The sequence below is a fragment of the Ceratotherium simum genome, chromosome 35 (assembly GCF_057802395.1).
Source record: "Ceratotherium simum simum isolate JZ-2026a chromosome 35, ASM5780239v1, whole genome shotgun sequence".
Taxonomy (NCBI): domain Eukaryota; kingdom Metazoa; phylum Chordata; class Mammalia; order Perissodactyla; family Rhinocerotidae; genus Ceratotherium; species Ceratotherium simum.
The window spans coordinates 3,011,060-3,037,946 of record NC_141934.1 but is presented as its reverse complement, the minus strand read 5'-3'; the positions used below and the strand labels follow the sequence as shown (position 1 = coordinate 3,037,946).

Sequence of the window (26,887 nt, the reverse complement as noted above, 5' to 3'; positions counted from 1 at the left end):
TGATATCTATGACTTCTTCTTCCTCCACCCATTCGATGTTTCTCTTGTCCTCAGCTGGAACCTCAGCTGGTCACGCATCTTTACCTGGTGTGTGTGGGGGGATCCAAACCTCCATTCTTGAAGACTCTGAGGACTAAGAAGTACAAAGTCCTCGCTGCCTCCATTGTGTCCCAGCCGCCCAATTTCTCCTTTGTAGTCTGGATCCGTCAGTCCAACCAGGAGAGTCGCCCTTTTTCTCCTTGTTGGTTTCAACTCAATGGAACCATTGTAGTGCCCCCTGGTGGAAGCACTATCTTCTTGGGAACTAAGATCTCCAAAGCAGCAGAGCTCAAAGTTGCCAGGACAGAAAGCAAACATTCTTTGAGTGAATTATTAGGATTAATTGTGAGAGAAGCCACTCTCACGTCTATCCCTTGATTCCCAGTCTCATGTATTCTGGCTCTAGGGGAGACTGCACCTCATAACGGTCTTTGAGTCAAGGCATAAAGTGCATCCTACACGACAGAAGCCCATGTTTCAGGGTGTTATCTCCCAACTTGTGCCATAACTGAGTCTTCAGTAAGCCATCACACTTTTTCTTTTTTATTGAGGTCATAATGATTTATAATATTGTGAAATTTCAGGTGTACATTATGATTTATCAGTGTTCTGTATAGAACATCTGCATCGCGCTCACCACCAATAGTCCAATATTTATCCGTCACCATGTACATGTGCCCCTATACCCCTTTCTCCCAGCCCCCAACCCCCTCCCCTCTAGTAACAGCTGCAGGGCACGCTGGGGTCAGCACTGACCCCTGGTGGGAAGGGCGAGTGGCCGCTTCTGGGGGCGACAACAGGCGACCATGGAGGGCGGTGCCCGGGGTGGCGACGGGTCCCACTCACCGAGGGTCTGCAACACGTTCCGGGGCCGCCCCTTGCGCGCGGCGGAGCCCCAGCCCCCGCAGCAAAGCCCGACCCCGGGCAGCGCACGGAGGCGGCTTCCGGTCCCAACCCTACGCCGGGGGCGGCTTCCTGCCAGACCCCCGCCTGGCATCCCGCCCCGCTCCGAGGACACGTGCACGTCAGGCACCGTCCCCGGACGCCCGGGCCCCGCGCCCTCGCTCCTCCGCTGTCTACAGTTCCTGCGGCCCCGGCTGAGGCGACGTCCAGAGAACGCGAGCTGCGGCGCCAGGTGAGTCCACGGTGGGCGGCGGGCCCGGGACGGGGTGGATGAGCTGCCAGGGACGGGCCGGGGTCGCCCGGGGGCGGCGGACGGGAGGGGCGGTGCGGGGTCTGAGGGTGCGGGGACCTCCACCGGGGACCCCCATTCCCCACCCACCGCCTCCCCACCCGTGTCCCCGCCGCCCTCCGCCTTGCTAGGCCGGCGGGCCGCGAACCGTTAGCCGGTGTGGGGTCCCACCCTTAGACCCCAGGTTCGGGCAGGCGGCTTCGGGGGTGGGGCCGGGTTCTGTCCAGAGCAGGCTCGGGGGCCCAGGGTGAGGGGGATCTGGGGCCGGCGCTGCGCGCAGGGGGCGCCAGGATCCCAGAGGATGCTGCGCACCCTGAATTAATGAGGAGCCTCTGGCTTTGTCCCAGAACCAACTAGAACCCCTGGGGCCCCTCTAGGGATGCGAATGCCACAGATGAGGGTTGGGGTAAGACGCAGCCTCAGGATGGGAGACACACCCCCTTCGGCACTGCAGTCCCCCTTAGTGAGTGGAGCCCCCCATGGTGCGCCCATAGAAATCCTCTGGTCCCTCAGGGCCTCCAGTCCCCCCACCCACACCCCGCCAGCCAGACGTCGGTGCCCCCTGGACCCTGCTTCTCTCTGCACTGCTCCTCGTTAACTTCTCTGGGGAGGAAAAAAAAAACAAGGAAACAAATTCTCCTGGGAGGAAAAACCTTGAGTCTAATTAGTGTTTAGCCTTCTCATTAACTCTTTTCTCACATTCTTCCAGGCCAGTGTTGATGGAGGGAGAGAAGGCACCTAGGATTTGGGCAGGTGGGGTTCAGGGGGAGCAGTGAGCAGAGGAGGGGGACACTTGACTTTTGGTTGAGGCCTCCTCTGCACAGGTGGTTGGCTTCCGCTCTCAGACCAGCAAGGGGGGGATTTAACCATCTGCGTCAGACCCCCTGGAGGGGAGACAGATTGTGCCTCTCCTGATGCCCCTGGACCCCCGGCCCTATTGCTGGGTTTTCTGAAGCCTGGACTCTGACTGCTGGTCTGTGTTGCCCTGACGCCCACTCCAGGCATGCCCTCTTCTGTGAAGGTGCTGTCAGGCCAGGCCCACAGGTGTGGTGGCCTGACTCCTGCCCCAAGTCAGATGACTGCCCCTGCTGCTGGCCACGTCCTGTTCCCATTCTGTGACCCCACTCTGAGCCTCAGTGCCCTCCCAGAAGCAGAGTAGAAATGCATAGTATCCCCTCCAGACAAGCGGGATTCCCAGGGTTCCAGCCCCGTGGGGCCCAAGAAGCCTTGGTTTACAGTCTAGAGCCTGTGACTGCCTTTGGGCAGACACACGCCCCTGTACCTGCTCTTGTCACACTTGTCACACACAGGCACCCGGCTAGTTCTGGATTGCCTGATGCGGCAGCAGGATGACTCACCGCAGCCTTAAGAATGCTTTCTCAGACTCACACTCTCACAGAAGCTCACAGGCCTTTGTGCTCCCGCAGGTGGTACCTGGGGCCCCAGTTGGGTGGGGGGAGAAAAGAGGTCCTCTGATCACTGCAGGTCACACCGTGGATAATAGAGGGGGAGCGTTTATCCTGCGTGTGTGCGCAGGTGTGCCCAAAGTACCCAGTGGACACACAGACCCTTGTGCTCAGGCGTCTATACCAGGGACCCTGTGGGCGTGCCACGTGCCTCCTGGGTGCTCATCCCTCTCTCTCCCCAACAGTATGGCCTCTGCTTTGCCTTCATGGGTGCTTCATGTATTTCTTCTTGGGCACCTCCCGGGATGTGACTCTGGGCCCCACGGCCATCATGTCCCTCCTGGTCTCCTTCTGCACCTTCTGTGAGCCTGCCTGTGCTGTGCTGCTGGCCTTCCTGTGGGGCTGCATGCAGTTAGCCATGGGCTCCTGCGCTTGGGTAAGACTCTCGGGCCTTCCTGCTGTGGTGGGGGCTGCGGTTCTGCTCTTCCTGGGCACCCGAGGCACCTGCTCCTGGGGCTGCACCTGCCCTCAGCATTTCCTTCTTTGCCTTCCAAGGGCTGTCCCTGTGTGTGTGGTGGGGTGGTGGGGAGAGGATGTGCTGCCTCAGCCCTACCCCATTCCGCTTAGAGGCCAGGACACTTGGAGAAGTGCCCGAGGCCTCAGAGCTAGCCTCCCTTTCCTGCTCTCCAGACCAGCCCAAACAGGACAGGTCACCCACCACCTTTGCCCCAATCCCACCCGCACCCTCTCTCCCAGCCCACGTCCACCTGTGTCCTCTCGGATGGGGCAGAGCTGTGGCAGTCTCAGTATTTCCTCCTGGATGGCCAGGGTTCCTGCTGGACTTCATCTCCTGCCCCGTCAGCCATTAAAGGTTTCACCTCTGCTGTTGCTGTCACCATGGGCTTCGGGCAGATGAAGGTAGGCTTGCTAGTGGGCACCGGGTCACCTGCAGGGTAGCAGGACTGAGGACGGGTTCTGATATGTGTGGCCAGTCGACATCTTGCTGTTCCAGAGCTCGAAGCACGTGGTACTCATATGGGTCCATGAATAAAATGACCCCTCGGGGGAGACGTTGGCGGAAGGTCAGATTCTATAACAGGTCATTTGGGGACCGATAGTGACAGCCCCCGCTCTGGGTGGAGTGTCCCCCAGTGCGCATGGTTCCCTCCCAGAGTGGTTCTGTTCCGCTCTCTCTACTGCACGCTCAGCCAGCAGCCTTCACAGGTCCCGAGCATCCTGCCAGATTTCCACAAGCAAATCATTCCCCCATGCTCATTTAGCTAGATGATTTCATTTTTATGTATTTTTCCAATTTCTGTTGGCTATTTTCAAATGCCGTGCTTCTTTATATTTCTATTTAATCTCTATAAGAAGTGCTAGATCGATGATCACCGGTTATCTTGGACGTCATTTATTCTCCTTTCACTGGGTTTGACGTTCATGGGGGGCTGCCCAGCGCTGTGCTTGGTATAAAGTAGGTCAGCCTCCAGGGAGAGAATGTGCGCTTCTTGGTGAGCAATTTCCTTGTGACACCAGGACAAGTTCAGGGCAGATGCCTAGAGGTAAGGCTGCCTGAGAGCCTCCCCGCGGGTCCCTCGTTCCTCCACCAGCCCTGGGTCACCAGCCATGTCCCCCCTTCTCCTTCCCAGGTGACTGAGGTCTCAGTAGGTGCTGCTGTGTCCAGGCACTGAGCTAAAACCTTTTCATCAATCATTTCATTTCGTCTCACAAACACCCTGCCTGGCAGGAAGTACTTCAGTCCCCATGTAAGGTGAAAGGACTGAGGGGCATGCCCGGTGACCAAGCAGTTAAGTGTGCTCACTCTGCTTCGGTGGCCCGAGGGTTCGCAGGTTTGGATCCCGGGCATGCACCGAAGTGCCGCTTGTCAGGCCATGCTATGGCAGCGTCCCATGTAAAGTAGAGGAAGATGGGCACATATGTTAGCCCAGGACCAGTCTTCCTCGGCAAAAAGAGGAGGATTGGCATCGGATGTTAGCTCAGGGCTGATCTTCCTACACACACACACACACACCACACACCACACCCACACACACCACACACACACACACACACACACAGTAAATGTAGAGAAAAAGATGAGAAGACTGAGGCCCAGCCGGGTTGAGTCACTGACCCAAGGCCTCCCAGCCTGTGGGTGATGGGCCTCCACACCCCTGAGCAGTGTGCTTCCAGAGCCTTCCACCGTTATTCTCCGTGAGGTTCCCCAGTTGTGAATTTTGTCTGAACAGTTGGGACCCGGACATACCCTGGAAGCCTCCCTCCCTGGTGACATCTTTCTTTGAGTCCAACATGGAATCTTGCTGGGCTGGAGGGTCACTGTGTGGCCTCCTGTCCTCTGAGTCCTGGTCGTTGGTCCCCCCACAGTTGCTGGGGGGCACATGTCCCTGCTTGGCCCCATCCACAAACGAGGTGAGGCACATGCACAGAGGATGTGCTGAAGTTTGGAAACACACATGATGTCCCTCCCTTTCTGAATGCTCAGAGACATCTAGTTGATGTTTGGTTTGTAGAGTGTCCTCAAATTGTGCTGGGGCCACAATTCTCTGTTTTCTGGAATCCACGTGGTTCCTCTTTGCTCATGTACAGGCTTCTGGCCCTTCCCTCGAAGCTGCCAGGGCTGGGTAATTCATCAGACCTGACACCCCAGCTTCCTGAGAATAGCAGAGTTCCTGCCAGCTCCTCTCAGGGTCCTGGTCGTCTGGTCCCTGCCAGCATGTGCTCTGTGCTCCTTGTAGTGTCACGGCCTCCAGCAAACACCTGCCGAGCCTCCCCCAGACCAGGCTTACAGAACTCCACCCTCCCCACCTCCCGGAGCTCCTGCACAGACAGCCCGGCCAGGGTGGCAGGGCCTGAGATGGGGGCAGAAGCTGCAGCTGGGAGACCCAGGGAGGCACGTCAGCCAACCCGGGGCCTCAGGAAGGGTTTCCTGCAGGATGGGAGGCTGAGTGGGATCTAGAGGATGTCCAGGCAGAGGGGCTGCGTGGGCAAAGGCCCCGACTGTGTGAGAGGAGGCCCCTCCAGGGTTCCCTGCTGCTGAGTGGACTGGAGCCTAGATTTGGACTGGGGCAGGAAGGGGGTAGCCCCAGACCACAGGGGCCTGGGAGCCCCTCTAAGGAGCTGAACTGGAGATGGCAGCAGCGGGAGCCACAGATGGGCTCAGGGGAGGGGCGCTTGATCGTCTGTGCTTTGGGAGGGACCACTCAGGCTGCTGGAGGGAGGTGGATGAGGGCAGAGGTGGGGCCCCATGGTGGTCACCGTGGGGTCTGTTCGGAGGAGGTGGTGGCCCAGCCAGGGTTGAGAGGAAGCGCAGACCCGGGCCATAGGTAGGGAGAGTGAGGCAGTGCAGGTGGCCCCACACTGTCCTCTGCCCACTTCTCACAGTCCCACCCCCACAAAGTCCTACCATCTCATTTGGCTTCTCAGAGTCCCTGGCCCTTCCTGGCACCCTGGTGCTACATTCCTCTGGACAGCGGCGTCCACTCTCTGCCTGGCAGAACCACGTCTGTGCGAGTGCCTGACGCTTGAGGGTGCTTCCTCTCCGGAGTCTGGGACTCGCAGAAAGCTCGCCACCGTCCCCTCCTGGCTGATGCCCTGAACTCTGTGACCATTTGCAGGCACTAATGTCCCTGTTTCACAGCAGAACAAGCCTAGAAGGGACTTGGCCAGTGTGTGGGGTCCCACTTCCCTACAGGCCCCTCTGACGAGGGTCCCTTCCTTAGTCTGCCACACCCAGCACCTCCACCCTGGCATGAACTTACCCTCCCCGAGTCCCTTTACCGCCCCTATTCCGTTGTCCAAATTGGACCAGAGAAGGTGGGCCTCAAGGAGTCACTTCTGCCCCTACCAGGGACAGAACTCTCAGGAGGGAAGGAGTCTCGCTCTGCCTTGGGATGCCGCACTGCACCCCCTATCTGACGGGGGGCTGCTCGCCCTCCCCCACTCTGACCACCTCCTTTTATTTGCACCCTCCAGCTTTCCCATGTGCCCCCAGACTCAGGGAACCCTGGGGGCTAAGTAGGGGAGGGGCGTGTTCCTGTGGACTGCAGGGCTGGGTCACGAAGGGGAGACACCTCCTGGGCCTGGACAACTCTGCTCTCTCACCACCTCAGCACCCTCCATCCCACTGTGAACCGCTGGGCTGACGAGGACTGTCCTGAGGGGAGACGGGGATGCACAGCCACGGTAACTGTGGGCCTGTCTTCCAGCGCCTCCACTGGGAGGGGGTTCAGGGGGCCGTGCTGGGACCCTGGGTGGCTCCCTCGTGCAGGCCCGGTGGTGCCTCTGTGTGTCTTCTTTCTGCCAACAGCCCCCTGCCCACTCCCTCCCCAGGCCCTGTGGAGTCTTGAGGGCCTGGAGTTTGTCTTGTTTTCAAGGCGTAAAAACAGGCCAGTGTGTGGAGTTCAATGGGACCCACAGGTCCTGTGAGATCCAGGCCTGCTGCCTCATGGAGAGCGACACTGTGCCGGTGTAAGTGTCCCCGACACCCGGGGCAGGTCCCAGGACCAGCAGAGCCTTCCCCTGACCTCCCCCACCAGAGGAAGCCCCTGCTGCTCCAGGCTGAGAACTCCACACTGTTCATCAAAAACACTGTCACCTTCAGCAAGTTCAACTTCTCCAGGTGAGCATGGTGGGTCCTGGCTGCCCCAGATCCTCCTTGTCCCCTGCCTGGCCCGACCCCCCAGCCCCACCCCTTCTCAGGTTCAATGCCTTGGAGACTTGGGACACCATTTATTTCAAGCACTGCTGCTGTGACCCAGGCTTCAGCCCCAGTGCCCCGTGTTCCACATCGGGGACCTCGTGGCCACAGCTGGAGGGGTCTGTGAGGGGCAGCGTTCCGGGAGGGCTCGGGTAGAGGGTCCCTGCCCGCGTGCTGGTGGAGCAGTGATGCGCTGTGTGCAGGGCGGGGCTGTGGACATCCATGTCCTCTGGGATTGTGACCTGGACGCCGGGGCCTCTGACTGCAGCCCCATAACTCCTTCCAGCTGCAGGAGAGGAGCTACAACTTCAGGTGCGGCCCCACTGCCCGCCTGCTGCTCCTCAGCCAGGTGCCCCTCCACCTGTCCTCCTGTGGCGGCCGGGACAGACCCCAGCCTGGCCCAGCCCTCTGGACGCTCTGCTGTGTGTGGAGGGGTCCCCAGGGCAGGAGGGGGTGCTCTGAACTCCAGGTCCCCCAGCACAGGCTCCGTCCAGCCTCCCTCCTGAGCCCTTCAGCCTCCACCCTGGGTGTCCCCACACCCCTGCTGCAGCTAGGACCCTCAGTCCCTCCTCCACTACACCCTGCCTCCGGCATCACCCTCCACAGAACAGGGGGCTTTCCTTACTTTTCCCTTAAGGTTTTATCTAAAACATTACAAGAATCTATAGAAAACCTCAAAGATTAGTGCCGTGAAAACCCATGTAGCCTTCATCTGGGTTCACCAGGCTTTTTTTTTTTTTTTTTTTTACCATTTTGCCCATTCGTTTTTTCTCTCCCTCTCTAGAGTGAGCCGGATATATGTAGATAGATTTCACAGGAAACCATTGGAAAGTAAGTGGCAGATATCTGGACACTCACCCTCTCAATGCTGTCCTGAGAATGAGGACCTTCCCCAGGTGACCACTGGCCTCTTGTCACACTCAGGAATCTGACATTGGCAGATAAATCTAATATGTAAATTTCCCCAGCTGTGCCAATAATCCTCCAAATCTTTTTATTTTCTGATCCAGGATGCACTCAAGGATCTTGTGTGCATGTATTGTCCTGTCTTTGAGTCTCCTAAGCAGACTCCCCATCCTTCTGTCACGTCGTCACCCTCACGCATACGTATGCACAGCCATCAGGCCTGGAGGTGAAGCCCCTGACACTGCCCACTGGGCCCGGCCTGGCCTGGCATCGCTGACCTCCCCAGCCCTTTGCAACCATGTGGGGCTGGACCCCGCCCGTGCCCAGCTCCCCGCATCCTGTGCTCTCACCCGCCCTACGTCTCTGCCTGGAACTCCTTCCTGACCCCTGGGAAACCAGCCTGAGAGTCTCCTGGCAGGAAGTGTTCCCTGGTTCCTAGGGAGAGTGAGTGCCCCTCTCGGGACCCTCACAGCCCCAGGCCTGCCGCCACCTCCCCCACACCCACTGCGGGTGTCTGTTTAGAGACCCTTCTGTCCCCATCCCCTCAGCAGGCAGGGAGCTTCTGAGAGGCAGGTCACAACTTGCTTGTCCCCTGAGTCCTCAGCAGTGACACAGGGCTGAGACCCAGGACTCGGGCTGGGGGTGAATGGAGTCAATGGATGAGTAAGATGAGGCCTGTGAGCGGCAGCCCAGCCCAGGAGTGGGCAGAGCAGGCCACTAGACTCCCTCCTGCCTGCAGGACAGCTGCTCACTGGTGGGAGGGCTCAGGCGTGGAGACCCCTAAGGCTATGGGCTCCAGCTCTACAAGATCCTTCAACATCCTCATCACTGGGCAGGTAGGGGCCAGGCTGGGGAGGGTGGGGGCAGGCAGGGGTGCAGGCTGAGAGGGGGCGACAGCCACAGCCAGAGAGGCTCAGTCCAGGTCTCCCTCAGGCATGGTAGTTGGGGCTCATCCCCACAACTCTCACTCTGGGCACCAGAGCGGCTTGGCTGGTTGTGGTGAGTCTGGCCACTGTGGCTCCCTCTGGCTCCCGGCAAGCATGTGCCCCCCAAGTGTGCACCCGAGCCCCTGTGCTGGCATGAGTCTTGGGGTGAGGGCTGGAGAGGTGGCGGGATGGCAGGGTGGGGGCCAGGACATGGGTCTGCCCTGCCTCTCCCAGATCACCTTCTGTGACCTGCTGCTGTTGTACGTGGACGAGGAAGCCCATTTCTCCTGGAGGACCAAGTCTGAGGAGGAGAGCTGTGGGCCTGCCTAGCCCCTGGGCTATAGTTTGGAGGATGGTGGCTGGAGACCCTCATGTGCAGGCCTCCCCACCCCCACATCTGGATGCCCAGATGCCTTAGAGGGGGCCCAGCACCTTCCCCCGCTGCTGCTGCTGGGAGCTGGATGCCGTCACCAGGGTGGCCCTGGCACCCACTTGCTGGCCCATTCCTGAGGCCTGTAGCCTTTCTCTGCTGGTTGGGGGTTCGGGACTGGGAAGGGTGGGAGCCCTGCCTTGGGGACTCATGGATGAAGCCCTAGCTGGACCAGGGCAGGGTTGTGGGGAGAATTCCCCCGTCAGCTCCCAGACAGATTGTCTGTTCCTCCCCCTACTCCAGCCTTGGCAGGGTGCTGCCTGGGGACCAGAGAAGCAAGTTTTGTCTAGAGACCTGCAGGGGAACACAACGGCAGGGCACGGGTCCAGTGGGGCTCCTGCTGGGTCTGGGTCTGGGTCTGGAGAGCGTTCTCTCAGCCTCTTCTCCAGTGTTCCCAGCAGCTCCCCACTCTCCAGCTGTCCCCACACTGGCTGTGGTCAACTCCGGCCATCCCTGGCCCCCAGTCCTCCTCCCCCTGCCAGCACTCCCCTCACAGTAGAGCCCCTGCCCTCTCAGCAGCTCTGCCTGGGGGTCTGTGCAGCCAGAGTCCAAGGCAAGGGAGAAAGAAGCCTGACAGGAGGAGTTGTCTCAGCTGCTCTCGGGCTGGGTTCCTAGGGCAGGTTCCCTCCCAGGTCTGGGCCTCATCCATGGAGTGAGGAGTATGGTGGGCAGATGATCCAACCCCCGAGGAACCCAGGCAAGGACACATGCACCTCTTGGGCCCAAACCTGCTCAGCTTGTGAGCACCAGCCCCTTCCTGGTGGCAGCCCTCGGGCTGTGGGGGGCTGGGATGGGGGGGGGAGGGGCTGAGTTGGTGAGCATGGGGTCTTTTGGGACCTTCTATCTGTGTCCTCGGTGACCCCCAGCCCAATGCCCTGGAACCTGCTCACCGGGCTCCTGGGAGCCCTGGGTGTGGAGGCTGTATATCTGGACACATATGTCACTGCTGCCCAAGGTCACACCTGAGAACATGTCTGGGCAGCTGCCCACCCCAGCCTGAGTCAACTGCACAAGGACCACGCTCTGACCAAGACCCCAGGTGGAGCCCAGGGGCTGGAAAGAATGTGCTTAACAGAGGATTTGGAAGCCCCCAGCAGGCTGGCCTGGTTCTGGCTCTGGAATCCTCCTAGGGCCCTGAGTCCTGCCTGCTGGAGGATTTCCCTGTGCCCCCTGGGCCCATGGTCAGGAGGAGAGGGACGGGGCTGCAGGAGGCAAGCCTTCTCTTGCTCCCAGGGAAGGGCAGGGATTTGGGGGTACCCACCCCAGGGAGACAAGGGGCTGCCTTCTCATGGGTCCCTGGTGACCAGGGGCACGCAGGCAGCTTGCTGGTAGAGGAACATGGGCCAGGTTGGGGAGGGCCAGGACTTGTGCTCAGGCTGGGCAGCATCTGGAATCATCTGGCACCTGGAGCCTCAGGAAAACCTTGGGGTCCCTGCTCTTCTCTTTCCCCAGAGCCGTGTCCGTGAGAGGCGGGTTCAGAAGGGCCAGGGTGAGAGAACATGGCCCTGAGCCTGGTCATTGGAGCGGGGTCACGGGTACCTGGTTGTCCTTGGGGCCCAGAGAAAGCTGAGGTCAGGGCTGCAGAGAGCCGAGGAGTAAAGCTGCCAGAGCCAGCAGCTTCCTGTGTGGTCCTTCCAGGCAGGAACGGGGAGGCGGAGGCGTCTATGGTAGACATAGTGTGGCCTTGGGGAGACCAGTGGGGGTGCAGGGTGGGCCTGGGGACCCCCAAGAACTGGGGCCCCACTGCCACCAGGTGGGCTGGAAGGTACCTGGAGAGGCCCAGGCGCTTGTGCCCCCACCTGCACACGTGTGTCCGTCCGGAGCCTTTATCACAAACCCCTGAGGGGCGGGCAGGGGGAGAGGCAGCTGGGGAGCTGTGGGCAGCCCTGAGCTTGGAACCAGCTGTGCCTCAGTCTGCACGTGGGTGTGCACCCCCAGGGGAGCTGTGTGGGCCTGTGCCTGAGAGATGCATGTTACCCAGGCAGGTGGGCCTCTACACCCTGGGGCAGGCCTCAGGCACATGCCCTGCTCTCTGTGATCCCTGAGAAACCGAGGGAACCCCAGAACTCCACTGCCCTTTCTAGGTGGTCTCCTTGGGGTCCAGGCTCTGCTCTCTGGATCCACCCCTGAGGGAACTTATGCGGAGCCTGGAAGGGAGGCTGACTGCACCGTGTGTGGGACCCTTCCCTGCCTAGTGTATGTATCTCTCCTCTGAGCTGGGCAGAGGGCATGGCCTGAGGGCAGGACTCTGGGACCAGGGCCTGGCTGTATCCCTGACTCAGGGCTGTCGCATGGCTGGCACCTCCCCCTGACAGAACCTCGGTACCTCTGCTGTGGATTGGGGATAATCATCTGCTTCCCGGGGGCAGATGGGGACTCAGTGCCACAAAGAACACCACAGTGGACACGGTGACAGGTCACGTGGCTGGCCAAGCAGTTATTATTCTGGATCCCTGGGGCTGGGGGCCTCTTCCCTGTTTGCTCTATTCCACCTGCCCAGGCAGCTGGAGTTGGTTGTAAACTGGAAGGCACTGGGCAAAGAGTCCACCATCACAGCACTGGCCACGGCCCACTCCCAAACACTCAAAGCTCGGCACCTGTGCTGAGGTCCTGAGGACCCCCACACGTGGGCAGGCTTGCAATCCCAAGCTACCCTGGGTAGAAGGGGCTGCCAGCCCCTCTGGCCTCCTGAGGAAGTGGGGAGGGGCAGGCAGGCCCCAGTGGTCCTCATGGACTGGAGGGCTGCTCCATGTGTCCAAGCTCCTGGGCAGGTGTCTGGCTGGGGGGCTGCAGGGCCTGCACTGTCTTCTCCAGGCTGCCGCGTGTGGTTGTCAACCTTGGCTGCTCCCGCTGGTTCTCCTTGCTGTGCCGGATGCTGTAGCCAAAATACACCATGAGTCCTGCAAGGGTGGCACAAGCCTGAGGGGCAGGTCCCAGCCCTGCTTCCCTGCTGGCCCTCCTCCTGCAGCCCACCCGGGCTCCCAGCCTGGCCCCCACTCACCGATCAGCAGCCAGATGGAGAAGCCCAGCCAGGTCAGGGAGCTCAGGTGCGGCATAAGATGTTGAAGAGGATGCTCAGGGCTGGAGTCCGGCACCACGGGAATCTGGGGGGACAAGGGCAGGGCTGGGCTGGGCTGTGGGAAGGTCTGCTGGCCCAGGGCCTGATTTCTCGGGAGGCCACAAGGTCTTCTCCTTCTCTGGAGATTCTGGAGACGAGGGCCCACTAGCCATGCAGAAAGAGGGGGATGGGTACTGGCCTCCCCCGCCCTGTGAACCCTGGTGCGTCCTGCCACGGCAGAGGAGGGAGGGGCGAAGGGAGCTAGCTGGGCTGAGAGTGAGGGGTGCTGCTGGAGGAAGTAGAAGGTGTCCTGCCGGCGCTGTTGTTGGTGGGCCCCCAGGACGAGGAGACTGAGCAGAAACATGACGGAGCTGAGCAGGAGCAGCAGGGTGTAGCCCCAGAGCGGGAGGTGCAGGGCCGAGTCCCCGAAGACCAGCACGCAGTCCAGAGGGATGGCCGAGGCCACCAGGACACCGAGTGCCCAAGCCACGGCGGCTCCAGGCCTGCGCCCACCCAGGAAGCCGAGGTAGGGCCTCAGGGCTGCCCTACCAGCTGCCCGGGCTCGGGCTGAGTCGTGCTCTGTGCGCACAGGGTTGACTGGGCCCGGGGAACTGGATGGAGGGCCTTTTGGAAGCGTAGCACAATAATGCTGGTGGCCACGAAGGTGTAGTCCAGCAGTGCGCCAACGGAGTAGAACTGGACCAGTGCCTGGAGGTCCAGCAGCAGTGCCAGGAAAGCTGTGAGGACCCCACACACCAGGATGACCACCATGGGCACCTGTGTCCGGGGGTGCATGTAGGCAAACACCTGGAAGAAGCGCCCATCGGGGGCCATAGCAGAGATGATATGTGGCAGAAAAAAGACATACCTGAGCAGGACAGTGGTCATGGGTGTGGCAGAGGGTGGGAGACTGGTCAGCGTGGTGGACAGGCCCACCAGGGGCCAGGGCAGGGGTGGCCCCTTGGGGATATAGGCATGAGTTTGGGCTCTCAGACTGATCCTGAGTGTATATGGGGTGCTGGATTGTTCCCTCTCACCACCGAGGAATGGGACATCCCAGTTTAGGTGACAGACGCACTGGAGAATCTGATGAGGGCTGAGTCCCTCTGCCAGGAAAGGCCCTGGAATCACGTGCCCAGGGCTGACATTCCATGTACAATTGGGAGGGGCGGTGAGCAGTTCTCTCCCAACAAGCCTGGGTGGAGAGTCTAATCATTAGTCCCTTCCTGGGCCCATGATGCAACTGGGAACACAGGCCCAGATGGAGATGTGTTCCCTGGGAGGCTTAGGGCAGGGCCCCACCGTCCTGGTCACTCCCACTTTGCCCAAAAGGGCCCCTTGCCACAGATTGCACCAGCTGCCATGATGATGCCCGCTCAGCTATAGCCCCGCCGGTAGAAGGCATCAGTGAGCACTGAGTCAGGGTCCAGGCTGTGCCAGGGCACCATGAGGGTGAGCACAGTGGAGACAATGATGTAGGCGCCAGCTGCCAGGCCAAGCGAGATGACGATGGCCATAGGCATGGCTTGCTTTGGATTCTGGGCCTCCCCATGTAGTTAGTAATGACATGAAAGCCCAGGAAGGTGTAGAAGCAGGTGGCGGCACCGGCCATGATGCCAGAGAAGCCGAAGGGTGCAAAGTCCCGCTCCTCAGTGCTCCAGTTGTGCGGGCGGGCCAGGACACACCCCAGGATGATGATGAAGAGGATGCTGACCATGCTGATGGCAGAGAAGGTGAGGTTAAGCCAGGGAGAGACGTGGGCTCCGCAGGAGACAAATGTGGAGACCAAAAGTAGGATGCCAGCTGCTAAGGAGTCTGGGTACTAGGCTAGGAAGGGCTAGCTGCCAGATGCCCACATGGGCCAGAGTGAAGCTACGGATGGGGTGGCTGAAGATGGCATCCAGGTGGCTGCTCCAGGCGCGGGGCCCAGCAGCACCAGCAATGAGGCACTGGAGGAGCACATTCCAGTCAGTGAGGAAGACCCACAGCTCGCCCATGTACTGGTAGGTGAACAGGTAGGTAGAGTCCCTGTGGGGAACATGGGCCCTGAACTGCGTGTAGCATAGGGCTACCAGCAGGGAGGCCACAGTGGCCACGCCGAAAGACACAAGCACCGCAGGGCCAGCCAGTTCCTTGGCCATGGTGCCCATGAGGACATAGAGGCCCAAGCCCACTGTGCCACCCACACCCAGCAGGGTCAGGTCCAGTGTGGTCAGGTGGTGCTGCAGCGATGTCTCCCTGGTGGACTCCTACAGTGTCTTCAGCCGGTTCAGCTTCTGGCAGAAGTGCCAGGCTGGCGGTGCTGGGCAGCCCCTGGGCCGTGGTGGGCAGCTGAGAGGAGCACCAAGCCAGCCGCCAGCACCTCCATGGTCCAGAGGGGAGTGACAGGCTGCTCATACAGGTCTTAACCAGCCTTCACTCCTTTCTCTGACCCTGCCCTGGGGATCCAAGTCTGGAACCACTGGCCAGCTGGAGGGCTGGATGAGGCAAGGTCAGGGCCTGCTAGCAGGGTGGCCAGGAAGTCACAGGGAAGCATGGAGATCTCTTTGGCCTGCCTCCTGGGCAAGGCAGGGAGTCTGGTGGAGCAGACTGGGGCATGTTTGGGAAGGGCCCTGAGGGTGGGGAGGGGGCAGCCCCGGGAAACCTGGCTAAGAACTGCTCCAGTGGTCTGGGAATCCAAAGCAGGGTGGAAACCTGAGGCTTCCTGGGAGCTGAGCCAGGCCTCTAGGACCCAGAACAGGAGGGACTCTGTGGCCCTGGGCTATGTCCAGGCGGCCACCTGGCCTCAGACAGAGGCATTCATTCACCCATCCCCCACCCCACCTTGCTGGTGTCATCAGTGCACCTGGCCAGGAGTAGGGGGCACCCTGGGTCCTGTGCCCAAAGCCAAGGCCCCGTGCCCCACCCCTGCACCCAGACATCCTGCCACCCCACCACCACAAGAGCCACTTTCACCACTCCTGTCCCCAGGTACCCAAGCCTTCACTTCCTCTCTAGCCTGAGTCTATCCCCCCAGGACTTGCTGCAACTCACTTGTCACCATAGCTGCCCTCGCAGCTCTGCACCCACACCCACCTCTGGGAGCCAGATCCAACACTGGGCCCTGCCTTGCAGACACACAGGCACTCAGCCCACCCTACCCACACTTCACACAGTCAAGACTAGAGCTCACCAGGTTCTAGGAAAGCCCTCTTACTGTGACCGCTTCTCTGTTCCTTTTATGAGTGATTTCTCTATAGCATGTGATGCTGTTTGATAGCATTTTACCCACAGTAGAACTTTCAAAATCGGAGTCAGTCCTCTCAAACCCTGTCACTGCTTTATCAACTAAGTTTATGTAATACTCTAAATCCTTTGTTGTCATTTCAACAACTTTCATAGCATCGTCACCAGGAGTAGATTCCATCTCAAGAAACCACTTTCTTTTCTCATCCATAGAAGCAACTCCTCATCCATTAAAGTCTTATCATGAAATTGCAGCAATTTAGTCACATCTTCAGGCTCCACTTCTAATTCTAGTTCTCTTGCTATTTCTGCCACATCTGTAGTTACTCCCTCCACCGAAGTCTTGACCCCCTCAAAGTCATCCATGACAGTTGGAATCAACTTCTTCCAAACTCCTGTTAGTGTTGATATTTTGACCTTTTCCCATGAATAACAAATGATCTTAATAAAATGTAGAATGGTGAATCCTTTCCAGAAGGTTTTCAAATTACTTTGCCCAGATCCATCAGAGGAATCACTTTATATGGCAGCTATAGCTTTATGAAACGTATTTCTTAAATAATAAGATTTGAAAGTCAAAATTACTCCTGATCCATGATCAGAATGACTGCCCAGATCCTGCAGAATGGATGTTGTGTTAGCAGGCATGAAAACAACATCAATCTCATTGTACATCTCCATCAGAGCTCTTGGGCAACCAGGTGCATTGTCAATGAGCAGTAACATTTTGAAAGGAATCTTTTTTTCTGAGCAGTAGGCCTCAACAGGGGGCTTAAAGTATTTAGTAAACCATGGTGTAAACAGATGTGCTGTCCTCCAGGCGTCGTCGTTCCATTTATGGAGCACAGGCAGAGTGGATTTAGCATAATTCTTAAGGGCCCTAGCATTTTTCAGAGTGGTGAATGAGCATTGGCATCAACTTCAGGTCACCAGCTGTGTTAGTCCCTAACAAGAGAGTCAGCCTATCCTTTGAAGCTTTAAAGCCAGGCATTGACTTCTCTTTAGTTATGAAAGTGCTAGCTGGCATCTTCTTTCAATATAGAGCTGTTTCATCTACACTGAAAATCTGTTGTTTAGAGTAGCCACCTTCATTAGTTATGTTAGCTAGATCTTCTGGAGAACTTGCTGCAGCTTCTACATCAGCACTTGCTTCTTCACCTTGAACTTTTATGTTATGAAGATGACTTTTTTCCTTAGACTTCGTGGACCAAGTTCTCCTAGCTTCAACCTTTTCTTCTGCTGCTTCCTCCCCTCTGTCAGCCTTCATAGAATTGAACAGGGTGAGGGCCTTGCTCTGGATTAGGCTTAGGCTTAAGGGAATGTTGTGGCTGGTTTGATCTTCTATCCAGACACTAAAACTTTCTCCGTATCAGCAAGAAGGATGTTTTGCTTTCTTATCATTCATGTGTTCACTGGAGGAGCACTTTTAATTTCCATCCAGAACTTTTCCTCTGCATTCTCAGCTTGGCTACCTGTTTAGTGCAAGAGGCCCAGCTTTTGGCCTCTCTAGGCTTTTGACATGCCTTCCTCACTAAGCTCAATCATTTCTAGCTTTTGATTTAAAGTGAAAGATGTGTGATTATTCCTTTCACTTGAACAGTTAGAGGCCATCATAGGGTTGTTAATTGGCCTAATTTCAATATTGTTGTGTCTCAGAGAATAGAGAGGCTTGAGGAAAGGGAGAGAGATGGGGGAAGGGCTGGGCAGTGGAGCAACCAGAACACATGCAACATTTATCGATTGAGCCTGCTCTCTTATATGGGCGCAGTTTGTGGCAACCCAAAACAATTGCAATAGTAACATCAAAGATCACTGATCACAGATCACCATAACAAATTAATAATGAAAAAGTTTGGAACATTGTGAGAATTACTAAAATGTGACACAAACACAAAAATGAGCAAATGCTGTTGGAAAAACAGCACCAACAGACTTGCTTGACGTGGGGCTGCCACAAAACTTTGATGGGGTTCAGGACAGGCCACCCCAAGGGTGCCACTCTGGTATGTGGATTATTTCAAGTTGAAGACAATCAGGGGTCAGAAGACTATGGAAGAACATTTGATCTTCCCCCAAATTGCCTAAAAGAATTTAAGATAGAAGGGCCTAACCCTAGAAAGAACTCTTACCATAGATAATTCTAGGTGTGGTAGGCAGGAAGGCATCTAGCAAGGGCCGTTTTACCAAAAGATCTCTTTCGGGTCCCATTGTCTATAGATGACCCAGCAAACATTTGTTTACCAAATATGAGCTCTTTTCATCTTCCTGTAAATTGCCTTCTCCCCCTTTGAAGTCTCAGACCTCTGGCTCCCTCTCCCTAGTCCAGAAAGACATATACCTCATTTTTCGTGACTATCTTTGGAATTCTTCATGCTTATGTGAATTCCTCATGTACATACATTAAACTTTGTTTGATTTTCTCCTGCTAACCTGTCTTATGCCATTTTTAATTCTTTGGCCAGCCATAAGAACCAGAAGAAAAAAGGGGAGGAATTCTCCCTCTTCCCCTACAGTTTTGGCATAGCTGGCAGGATCCCCACGTTCTGGCAAGCTGCCTTCTCTGGCTGGAAGAACTGCTTTCTCCTCAGGATGACTGCAGATGAGGAGATCCCAGTCACCTGATGAAGGCTGGCAAGAGGTAAGATTTGTTACCATATCAGCCTCCTGGAATCTCTATCTGTGGGGTCTGTTACAAGCAGGGGGTGAGAATCTTTTTCTCTCTGTCTAAATTTGGATTGGCAGGAGGAAATACTTGGGAATCTAGTTTTTGTGCTTTTTTGTGACTCTGGTAAATTTGGTAGAGTGCTCTTGGCTTTATTGATCCTTTTCCTCCCAGAGATGGTCACTGTTTAGTTTTTCTTTTTTTTTTTTTTGGTCTCTGTCTTTTGTGTCATATATCACTGGAAGGAAATACCATAGGGTAGGATGCAGGCATAGGCCCTATAAGCCTGTTATCTGGTTCAGCCACACAGGCTGGTGAGTTTCTGCTCTCATAGGACTGGCATCTATTTAGACAAACTTTGCTGTGGGTTCATATGCACACGAAGCAAAAGTTGTTGCTAATGGATATCTTCAAAGCCAAGAAGCCGCAAGATTGATGGTCACAGGTCAACCAGTTAAGAGCCATCAGGTTGCTTGCTGCCTCAAGAAGACTTGTGGTAGGATAAGTTGGTCACGGAATCGGGTAGATGAAAGCAGGCTCCCCGCCAACCAGAAGAAAATTTCTGTGCAATGAGGTACTCTGTAAAACACACACAAGCCCCAAACCTGTGGCACATCCCTCCTAGGTGTTCATTTGGCTCCAGGAGACCCAAGGCATAGCTAAAGCTGTTATTTTCCTATAAAGAAAAAAAAAAGTCCTGATGAGGTTTTTTCTTCCATCTTGTTCTATGTCCTGAGAACTTGGCTTTTTGACCAGTGAGGAGGTTCTCCTTGGTCTCCACCATCCAGAAGGTGCATTTACTGGAGTGCACCTTGGTGGCCAGTCAAATAGACTGGGGTTCTGAGCACACTCTGTTAGGCTGTGCCAAGCTCTTAGGGGAGTTTGTCATAAAGGGTCCTGTCCATAAAGGCCTTTCTCCTCTCAACCTTTGGTGCTTGTTAGTGCTGGAAAAATCCCATTCCAGTGGCGCCTGCCCAGTGTCACAGATTAGTGGGTCTGTGACTGGAGGCATCCCACACTCTCGTGGGAGACCGGAGACACCATGTTCACGACACCATCCTTACCACCTGTGCAAAGAAGCTCTTTACTTTTTCCAACTATTTTGGGGAGTGAACTTTTTGGATCACGGGGGCTACATCATCTGTGCCCTCCTAAGGGATATCTCTTGTATTTATTTATTTATTCTAAGCCTGGAAAGTTACCTCTGGGTCTTTCCTAGAAAGGCGCATTGGATTGAGTCACTATTGGAATAAATATACAGATGGAGATCCTACTCATCAGTGGCTGGACGATGGGTCTTTTGAATTGGAAAAAATTCTATATTTGCAAACTATTTTAGAGAGCTCTTATAACAAGGATCTGCCTTATTGGTATTTATGGGAAGATCAAATTGAAAAGAAAACTCCAAAGAATATAATGGCTAGCCTTAGGGAATCTCTTAATAAAACGAAAGAAGAGAAGTCAGACTTAGAACAAAGATTAAAAAGCAAATTTAATGAAAATTCCCCTTCCCCTCCCTCCTGTATTCCCTTATGTCCCCAGCTCCCTGTCCCTGACTCTCCAGAAGATCTTTCGATTTCTGGGGCCCTGGTTTCAACTCTCATCTCAAGACTTAGCTCCTCAGCCAGTTCTTTCTCCACGCAATTTTTAAGCCTGCCTTTATCCCTGACTGATGTTATTAACTATCAGGCAAATGCCCCACAATCTGAAAAAGACAATTGGATACAAAAGGGCACTAAACAATGATCAGATGGATTAGACACTGGGCCAAAGTGACTTCCTGTAGCTCCTTTTCTTTTGACTTTTTGGCTTGTACTTGTCTCCCACCAAATGGGACAGATGTACAGACAGGGGATAATTAAGGAACTAAAAGACAATTGGTTTTGCCCTGGCATCCACAAAATTTCTGACCCAATTACTTCCCAGTGCACGACTTGCAAATCTTACCAAGTTTCTGGGAGAAATCAGTGTACCCCAGGAAGCCCTCCCAGGCCCACACTGCCCTTTGCGGCACTCCAAATGCACTTTATAGACCTGCCCCCGGCTTTAGGCTATTCTCACTGTTTGGTTATCATCTGCATGGTTAGTGGATGGACCGAATGCTATCTGACTAGACATGCAGATGCCACAACAGTGGTAAAGAAATTAATGACTGAAGTTATTCCTTGTTTTGGTATACCTTTATGGGTGGAATCAGACCAAGGAACACATTTTACAGCAGACTTAAATCACTTCCTTGCAGAAACTCTGGGGTACTCACTAAAATTTCATACCCCATATCATCCTCAGACATCAGGGCAAGTGGAACATAAAAATCTAGACGTCAAAAGGACTTTAGGAAAGCTCTGTCAAGGAACTGGACTTAAATGGCCAGAACCTCTGCCCTTGGCCCTAATAAAGATCTGGAATACACCAAATAGAAGACATGGATTGATTCCATTTGAAATAGTTTTTGGACACCTAATGCCTACTGTTACCTATAAATCTTCCATTCGTGGACTAAGTGAATATTATGAGAACTTAAGTGAATGATTTGATGCTATGACTAGCTATGGACAAAAATTAACTAGTCTACTTGAAGCATATGGTCAACATGTAAAAGAGGCATGGCCTCCACCTTCTGATAACACTTGCCATCCCTTTTGACCAGGAGATCGGGTGTACATCTAGGTCTTTAGAAGAAAAAACACACTGTCACCTTGCTGGGAAGGACCTCATGGAGTCCTACTGACCACCTACACTGCCATCAAAATAAAGGAAAAATCTCCCTGGATCCATGCAAGCCACACCAAAATAGACCCAGAACATCACTCTCAGGACAATTGGGAGACCGTCCCCACAAGTGACCTTAAACTAAGGATTTCCGGGACCAATTCCCAGTCCTCAGAAACAGCTGTCCTCACAGAGTAGACAGCTTTTCCCAAAATCACAGATCAAGAAACCTGGCTTTCACCTATTCTCCCCTCATGCTTTTAAAACTCTCTACACACACATGCACACACACACGCACACAGACACACACATAGACAAACAACCCTTTTCCTATTAATGAATATATATTATTCCTTTTAATCATTTCTTAGAAAGCTGACTGGAGAGTGCTGGTCTCTATCTGTCCTACCTCCCTTCTCTAAGTTTCCACTATGGGCTCTTTTCCAATCTGTGTCTTGCTCTTACTAACCCTCTCTTTCTCAACAGGTGGAGCACAGACCAAATTCCTCCCATGCCAGTTTACCAAACCCTGGCCACGCTAACCAGTCAATCTGACTGTTGGTTATGTCAACAGCTAGAGAGCACAAAAGAACCTGAACTAGTCTCTGTTCCTGCTGATGTGAACACCTGGTGGACTAAGTATGGAAGATGGATGAACAACAGGGTATGGTATCCGTGACAAGGAAAACATCGCTCTACCTCTCCTCCTGGTGAGTCACTTGGGCCTCAGAAAACCTCTAGAGAAGCTCAAGGACTGTCTCTTGCCCAGATAAAGAAAATAGGTAAAAAGTTTTCCATTTGCATTCGAAGTAAACATGATACTGGACTTTTCCTGGGTGATGTGGACAGAGTTTGGGGACCCATCCCCCTGGTCTAACAGGCGAATCTAGCAAGCAAACTGCAGAGGCTTTAAGTCAGTACAATACCATCCAGGCTGTCCTGTGAAGCAGCCGTGCAGGCCATCCTCAGCCTGTGTCCAACAACCGTGCAGCCCCCACCTCATGACAGAAGATGCCAGCTGGACAGATCCACAGCAGGAAGAGATGAAGGGGTACCTCGCTCTCACATTCCCAGCTGCATTTCTTAGAGATTGAGGGAATAACTAATGACTTTGGTCCTTGCCTCCTCCAGACATAGATAATGTCAGCATCTGTGAATTTCTTTGATGTATAACCAAGAAATTCTTTACGTTACCTTCAATGTAGAATCGAGAGAAAAGCCCAGGTGTACTCTATCCTTTTTTTGACATATATGAACTGTAATTGTAGTTTTTTTCTTTTCCACTTCCTTGTACGTACACTGTTTGTAAAGAGCTACAAGCTGTGCTTAAACTCACACACCTCAGAAAAATTCCATCAGAGCATCTGCTGAACTGTTTTCTTGGGGTTCAAACTCCTCATGCTGATTATTGAATAAACTCCTTCACTAATATCTCCAAGACTCTTTATTTCAGTCGACAGTGACATACCAGGACAATACTGCAATCACACTCTGTGGTTTGATTCCACAGGTGGCATCTTCACACCTCTGAAGGAAATTGTAAGTGACTCTAACACTCCTCCTTTTAACACAAACATTTGCCAAATCACCAAATGTTTGGGATGACTTACAAGCCACCCCTGTGCAACTTGGGGTATTGCAGTTGCCCGCATGGTTAAGCTGCCCCAAACCACAAACTGTATGTGGGTGGATTCAAACTCTGGACTCACTTGGTCAGATGACAGGGCCAGGCTTTATAGCTGCCAAAGTCAGACTGCAGGCCTCCTGTACCAGCTATTCCATATCTGTTCTGCTCTCCCAGATTGACAGGAGCGCGTGGAAAACGGAGATGTTTAGGCACTAACAGTACCACTGGCAAAGGTCATGAAATACTCCAGACCCTCAGAACTACAGTTTCAGTTCTAACCTTGTCTGTAAACCACAGTGGTCTTTTTATTTTATGTGGCAACAAAATATAGAAACGATTCCAACGTAATTGGTCAGGAAGATGTGGACTTGGATACCTGGCCCCTTCTTTCACCAGATACTCCACCCTAAATGCCAGCCACATTGCAAACTTGGGTTCCTTTGTTCATAAGATTGTGCCACATAATTGTGTGAATTGAGAAATCGTAGAGAATAGGCTTGCATATCACAACTCCAAGATCTTTTCAACATCTAGAGTCTTATCCCCCAGCTTTAGAAATTATGAGTTGGAAAAGGCGATCTTAAATCTCTCCATGGTAATGGAACAAGAGTTCAACACCACTCTGGTGGATCAGAATTGGGCACCCCAAAATGTGTCTCTTTGGCTTGATTATCTTTAAGGAAAAAAGAATCTGAAAGAAACTTTGACTTTCCCCACAACTGCCTAAAAGAATTTAAGACAGAAGGCCTGTCCCCAGGACAGGATACCACCATAGATAACTCTGTATAGTAGACTGGGAGGATCCTTGCTAAGCCCTTTTTTATCTAAGTTCTCTCTCTCTCTCATCACATTTTCTATAGAAGGTCCAGTAAATATTTATTTATCAAACATTTGCTTTTCCACCTCTGTATAAATTGCCTTCTTCCCCTTTGAAGTCCCAAACCACAACCCTAAACGTCCTCCTTTGTCGTTAGCTGAAGATGATATTTAAGGTCGTATCTTCTGCCATTATGGTGAGTTACTCCGTTTTGCTGGGTTTCTCCAATGTATACATGTTGTTAAACTTTGTTTGATTTTATCCTGTTATTCTGTCTCATGTCAATTTAATTCTTATACCAGTCAGAAGGACCGAGAGGGTAGAAGCATAATTCTTTCTCTCCTATACTAACATGCAAACATTGAAAATACTCTAGTCAGAGATGAAAATCCTAGCCCCCGTGGTCCTCCAAAATCAATGTGCTCAGGACACACTGACTGCCCAGCAAGGAGGAGCTTGTGCAATCATCAGTGAAAAATGTTGCTTTTATGTGAATCAAACAGAGCAAGTAGTATCTAACTTAGATCTATTAAAAGAGAAGATTAATATTTTCCAATAGATGAATGACACTCACCCATTTTATTGGACTGACTTGTTCTGGGGATCTGGTTTAATGGCGTGTGAGGAGATGTGCTCTGATCCCTTCTTTTCTGCTTGTTCATCCTCATTCTAATCTATGTTCTTTTCTCATTTTGCAGATTTCTTACCACTTGCCTACTAACTCAATTTCTCTCTCCACAGTCACCAGCTCTGCCTTAAATACGTGAGCCTTCCAGGGAAGTTTCAGAGGAGTGAACTGATGGGGTTCAGGGCAGGCTGCCCCAAGATGTGCCACTCTGGTATGTGGATTATTTTGAGCCCGAAACAATCAAGGCTCAGAAGACTCTAGAAGAACATTTGATCTTCCCCCAAATTCCGTAAAAGAATTTAAGATAGAAGGGCAGTCCCAGGAAGGAGCTCTTACCACAGATAATTCTAGGTGTGGTAGGAAGGAAGGCATCTAGCAAGGGCCATTTTATCAAAAGATCTCTTTTGGGTCCCATTGTCTTTAGATGGGACAATGCAAACATTTGTTTACCAAATATGAGCTCTTTTCATCTTCCTGTAAATTGCCTTCTCCCCCTTTGAAGTCTCAGACCTCTGTCTCCCTCTCCCTAGTCCAGAGGGACATATATACCTCATTCTTCCTGATTGTCTTTGGAATTCATGCTTATGTGAATTCCGCGTGTACACATATTAAACTTTGTTTTTCTCCTGCTAACCTGCCTTATGTCATTTTAAATTCTTTGACCAGCCATAAGAACCAGAAGGGGAAAAGGAGGAGAATTCTCCATATTCCCCTACACCTTAATTAGTAAAAAAATGCAATATCTGCAGAGCTCAATAAAAGGGGGTATGCCTGTAATATGTGTTGTGACTTTGTTAAATCAACATTTTAAGAAGAAACCTGGGAGTATTGGATGGTGAGCCTTGGTTCAACAAAAGACCAAAAAGGAATTGAAATAGAGAAGTTTATTACTCACAGGTCCTGGAGAAGGAGAGAAGTTTATTACTCACAGGTCCTGGAGAAGGTCCACAGCAGACAGACCTTGAGGGGCCAGACAGGGAGGTTAAGGCAGAGTGTAGGCAAAAACCATGGCAGGACCTGGGGCATATGCCTTTATTGGGGTTCACAGGTGGAGTACTTTGGAGTTCCCAGGTTAAGTCTGGATTGGTCAATTCAAACCAAGAAGAGTAAGGTTTAAGTAAGCTTCGAAAGGGTCTTATCTAAGGGGTGCACAGGGGAAGGCACTGGGAGGTGAGGGAGAATGCTTCTCACAAGGGCAGTGGCGGGAGTCATATCAGGAAGTTACATTTACTTGTGACTCTGCTGATGGTTATGTAGGGTGTGCACTCTTGGGAGGGGCTAGTGTCACTTCAAGGCCCGTGCAGGCCTCTGGTGCACACAAAATGGATGCCAAGGCAGCAATGCTATGGAGTAGTTATCTAAACTCCCAACAAACTCTTAGAAGAAAACAGGAGGAAATCTTCATGATCTTGGATCATGCAATTGTTTCTTTCTTTCCTTAATTTTTAATTTTTATTGAGGTAACGTTGGTTTATAACAGTATGTAGGTTTCAGGTGTACAACATTATAATTTGACACCTGTATACACTACAGTGTGCTCACCACCAAAACGTAGTTTCCATCCGTCACCATATAATTGACCCCCTTTACCCATTTCACCCTCTCCCCAATGGTTTCTTTAAGTATGACACCAAAAGTTCAAGCAAACTAAGAAAAATATAGATAAGTTGGACTTCATCAAGACTAAAAACTTTTGTGCTTCAAAGGATACCATCAAGAAAGTGAAAAGAGAATAATCCACAGAATGGGAGAAAATATTGCAAGTCGTATCTGATTAGGGGATTGTATCCAGAATATATAAAGAACTCTTACAACTCAACATTAAAAAGATAAATAGCCCAATTTAAAAATGGGAAGAGGATCTGAATAGACATTTCTCCAAAGAAGATTTAGAAATGTCCAAGAAGCACATGAAAAGATTCTTGACATCATTAGTCATTAGGGAAATGCAAATCAAAATCACAGTGCAATGAACCCCCAGTATGGCTATAGTCGAAAAGAGAAGAACAAGTATTGAAGATGATGTGGAGTGATTGGAACCCTCATACACTGCTGGTGGGAATGTAAGGTGGTGCAGCTGTTTTGGAACACCATTGGGCAGTTCCTTAAAGTGCCAAATATGAAGTTACTTTTGATCCAGCCATTCCACCCCCTAGGTATATACCCAAGACATGAAAACACGTGTCCACACAAAAACTTGTACGTGAATTTTCATAGCAGCATTACTCTTAATTGCTCCAAAGTAGAAGCAATCCAAATGTCCATCAACTTTATTTATGATGGATAAATAAAATGTGAAATATCCATGCAATGGAATATTATTTGTCCACAAGAACAAATAAAGTGGTGACACAACATGGATGAATCTTGAGAACACTACACTAATTGAAAGAGGCCAGTTATAAAAGCCCATGTATTGTATGATTTCATTTATATGAAATGTCCAGAATAGGCAAATCCATAGAGACAGAGAGTAGCTTAGTGGTGGCCAGGGGATGGGGGGAGAGGGGAATGGGAAGCGACCGCTAATGGGAACTGAATT

General features: G+C 53.0%; 1 long non-coding RNA gene and 1 pseudogene across 8 annotated transcripts; one reads left to right on the top strand and one right to left on the bottom strand.

Moving 5' to 3' along the window:
* Nucleotides 1-1,072: 1,072 nt before the first annotated feature.
* Nucleotides 1,073-10,406, top strand: LOC147912410 (uncharacterized). 8 transcript variants are annotated; one of them, XR_015549913.1, is made up of 8 exons: nt 1,073-1,174; nt 2,542-2,658; nt 2,883-3,073; nt 3,466-3,555; nt 6,768-7,666; nt 8,139-9,096; nt 9,194-9,259; nt 9,421-10,406. It is a non-coding gene; the product is annotated as an uncharacterized LOC147912410 (long non-coding RNA). The 8 variants fall into 8 exon arrangements; XR_015549912.1 differs by lacking the exon at nt 1,073-1,174 and having other exon boundaries at nt 2,004-2,658; nt 6,768-7,473; nt 7,558-7,666; XR_015549910.1 differs by lacking the exon at nt 1,073-1,174 and having other exon boundaries at nt 2,004-2,658; nt 8,139-8,250; nt 8,365-9,096.
* Nucleotides 10,407-12,343: 1,937 nt separating this feature from the next.
* Nucleotides 12,344-26,887, bottom strand: part of LOC101387609 (cationic amino acid transporter 4-like) — a 351,414-nt pseudogene continuing 336,870 nt past the window's right edge.